This window comes from Nerophis ophidion, unplaced genomic scaffold (genome assembly GCF_033978795.1).
Source record: "Nerophis ophidion isolate RoL-2023_Sa unplaced genomic scaffold, RoL_Noph_v1.0 HiC_scaffold_385, whole genome shotgun sequence".
NCBI classification, from domain to species: domain Eukaryota; kingdom Metazoa; phylum Chordata; class Actinopteri; order Syngnathiformes; family Syngnathidae; genus Nerophis; species Nerophis ophidion.
Window position 1 is genome coordinate 12,501 of NW_026907303.1, and position 4,114 is coordinate 16,614.

The following is a 4,114-nucleotide window of genomic DNA, read 5'->3' on the forward strand; positions in this document are numbered from 1 at the left end:
AGTGTCAAGGAGGGTGTCGCTTCCAGAAGGCCCACCCGCCTTGGATCACCACCCGGTTAAGAAAAATGAAAAAAGTCCCTCTAGTTAATGGAAGTCAGCAACAAAAAGCTGGAATTTTTCTAAGTGTCAAGGAGGGTGTCGCTTCCAGAAGGCCCACCCGCCTTGGATCACCACTCGGTTAAGAAAAATGAAAAAAGTCCCTCTATTTAATGGAAGTCAGCAACAAAAAGCTGCAAATATGACAGAGTATCTAGGAGGGTGTCGCTTCCAGAAGGCCCACCCGCCGTCAGCAACAAAAAGCTGGCTAACCCTAACCCTAACCCTAACCCTAATCCCAACCCTAACCCTAACCCTAACCCTAGGTGTCCAGGCGGGGGTCCCTTCCAGGAGGCCCCCCGGCCTTGGATCACCAGCCGGGTCGATAAGTCAAAAGTAGTCCCTCTATTTGATGGAAGTCAGAGGAAAAAAGCTGGAAATATGACAAGGTGTTCCGGAGGGAGTCCCTTCAAGAACGCCCCGCTAACCCTAACCCTAATCCCAACCCTAACCCTAACCCTAACCCTAAGTGTCCAGGCGGGTGTCCATTCCAGAAGGCCCACCCGCCTTGGATCACATTCCGGTTAAGAAACATGAAAAAAGTCCCTCTATTGAATGGAAGTCAGCACAAAAAAGCTGAAAATATGACAAAGTGTCAAGGAGGGTGTCGCTTCCAGAAGGCCCGCCCGCCTTGGATCGACACCCGGCTAAGAAACATGAAAAAAGTCCCTCTATTTGATGGAAGTCAGAGGGAAAAAAAGCTGGAATTTTTCTAAGTGTCAAAGTCGGGATTTTTTCTAAGTGTCAACTTTTGGAGTACCAACCCTTCCAAAACAAAGTCGGGATTTTTTCTAAGTGTCAACTTTTGGAGTACCAACCCTTCCAAAACAAAGTCGGGATTTTTTCTAAGTGTCAACTTTTGGAGTACCAACACTTCCAAAACAAAGTCGGGATTTTTTCTAAGTGTCAACTTTTCGCGTACCAACCCTTCCAAAATAAAGTCGGGATTTTTTCTAAGTGTCAACTTTTAAAAGTCGGGATTTTTTCTAAGTGTCAACTTTTAAAAGTCGGGATTTTTTCTAAGTGTCCACTTTTGCTGTACCATGCCCTCCAGGGTCATAGAAGCCCCAGAGTGAGACCTAAACAACCGGGCCGAGTGATGTCATTTGGGGCCCTATTTTGAGTCATTTTGTGGGATTTCGGTGACGCCGAGGAGCGAAGCAGGTGTTCCGGGAGGGGGGTGCCTGTCCCTTTAAGAAGGCCGGCTTGCCGTGGATCTACACCCGGGTAGGGAATTCAAAACAGGTCCCTCTATTTGCTGGAAGTCAGCACAAAATATAGCTGTACATTTGCCCAAGGCTCTAAAGAGGGAAAGGCAACTTTAAGCCTAAAAAGGAAAGCGGGGATTTGGAGCCCTCCGGTGGACTTCCGCCGCCGCTGCACCCTTAGCTGGAAGTCAGTGCCAAAAAAAAAAAAAGAAGCTGCGAATAGTGTCCATGTGCCTGTCCTTTTAGGAAAGCCGGCTTGCCGTGGATCTCCACCCGGGTGGGGAATTCCAAATAGGTCCCTCTATTTGATGGAAGTCAGCAACAAAAAGCTGGATTTTTTCTAAGTGTCAAGGAGGGTGTCGCTTCCAGAAGGCCCACCTGCCTTGGATCGACACCCGGTTAAGAAACATGGAAAAAGTCCCTCTATTTGATGGAAGTCAGCAACAAAAAGCTGGATTTTTTCTAAGTGTCAAGGAGGGTGTCGCTTCCAGAAGGCCCACCCGCCTTGGATCACCACCCGGTTAAGAAAAAAGAAAAAAGTCCCTCTACTTAATGGAAGTCAGCAACAAAAAGCTGGATTTTTTCTAAGTGTGAAGGAGGGTGTCGCTTCCAGAAGGCCCACCTGCCTTGGATCGACACCCGGTTAAGAAACATGGAAAAAGTCCCTCTATTTGATGGAAGTCAGCAACAAAAAGCTGGATTTTTTCTAAGTGTCAAGGAGGGTGTCGCTTCCAGAAGGCCCACCCGCCTTGGATCACCACCCGGTTAAGAAAAAAGAAAAAAGTCCCTCTACTTAATGGAAGTCAGCAACAAAAAGCTGGATTTTTTCTAAGTGTGAAGGAGGGTGTCGCTTCCAGAAGGCCCACCTGCCTTGGATCGACACCCGGTTAAGAAACATGGAAAAAGTCCCTCTATTTGATGGAAGTCAGCAACAAAAAGCTGGATTTTTTCTAAGTGTCAAGGAGGGTGTCGCTTCCAGAAGGCCCACCCGCCTTGGATCACCACCCGGTTAAGAAAAAAGAAAAAAGTCCCTCTACTTAATGGAAGTCAGCAACAAAAAGCTGGATTTTTTCTAAGTGTGAAGGAGGGTGTCGCTTCCAGAAGGCCCACCTGCCTTGGATCGACACCCGGTTAAGAAACATGGAAAAAGTCCCTCTATTGAATGGAAGTCAGCACAAAAAAGCTGAAAATATGACAGAGTGTGAAGGAGAGGGTCGCTTCCAGAAGGCCCACCTGCCTTGGATCGACACCCGGTTAAGAAACATGGAAAAAGTCCCTCTATTTGATGGAAGTCAGCAACAAAAAGCTGGATTTTTTCTAAGTGTCAAGGAGGGTGTCGCTTCCAGAAGGCCCACCTGCCTTGGATCGACACCCGGTTAAGAAACATGGAAAAAGTCCCTCTATTTGATGGAAGTCAGCAACAAAAAGCTGGATTTTTTCTAAGTGTCAAGGAGGGTGTCGCTTCCAGAAGGCCCACCTGCCTTGGATCGACACCCGGTTAAGAAACATGGAAAAAGTCCCTCTATTTGATGGAAGTCAGCAACAAAAAGCTGGATTTTTTCTAAGTGTCAAGGAGGGTGTCGCTTCCAGAAGGCCCACCTGCCTTGGATCGACACCCGGTTAAGAAACATGGAAAAAGTCCCTCTATTTGATGGAAGTCAGCAACAAAAAGCTGGATTTTTTCTAAGTGTCAAGGAGGGTGTCGCTTCCAGAAGGCCCACCTGCCTTGGATCGACACCCGGTTAAGAAACATGGAAAAAGTCCCTCTATTTGATGGAAGTCAGCAACAAAAAGCTGGATTTTTTCTAAGTGTAAAAGTTGGGATTTTTTCTAAGTGTCAACTTTTGGTGTACCAACCCTTCCAAAATAAAGTCGGGATTTTTTCTAAGTGTCAACTTTTGGTGTACCAACCCTTCCAAAATAAAGTCGGGATTTTTTCTAAGTGTCAACTTTTGGTGTACCAACACTTCCAAAATAAAGTGGGGATTTTTTCTAAGTGTCAACTTATATAGTCGGGATTTTTTCTAAGTGTCAACTTATATAGTCGGGATTTTTTCCAAGTGTCAATTTATAAAGTGGGGATTCTTTTCCAAGTGTCAACCTGTAAAGTGGGGATTTTTTTTCCAAGTGTCCACTTTTGGTTCACCATGCCTTCCAGAGTCAAAGAAGCCCCCGAGTGAGACCCAAAAAACCGGACCGAGTGATGTCATTTGGGGTCCTATTTTCAGTCATTTTGTGGGATTTCGGTGACGCCGAGGAGGGAAGCAGGTGTCAAGGGACAGGGGGGTGCCTGTCCCTTTAAGAAGGCCGGCTTGCCGTGGATCTACACCCGGGTAGGGAATTCAAAACAGGTCCCTCTATTTGCTGGAAGTCAGCACGAAAAAGCTGGAAATATGACAGGGGGAAAAAAAAAAGAAGAAGCTGCAATGATGGCAGAGTGTCCATGTGCCTGTCCCTTTAAGAAGGCCGGCTTGCCGTGGATCTCCACCCGGGTGGGGAATTCCAAATAGGTCCCTCTATTTGCTGGAAGTGCCCCCCCAAAAAGCTGTCCATTTCCCCAAGTTTTTAAGGAGGGAAAAGCCACTTTAAGCCTAAAAAGGAAAGCGGGGATTTGGAGCCCTCCGGTGGACTTCCGCCGCCGCTGCACCCTTAGAAGAAAAAGCTGCACTTATGGCAGAGTGTCCATGTGCCTGTGCCTTTAGGAAGGCCGGCTTGCCGTGGTTCTGCACCAGGGTAGGGAATTCAAAATAGGTCCCTCTATCTGCTGGAAGTCAGCACAAAAAAAAGCTGGAAATATGACAGAGTGTCAA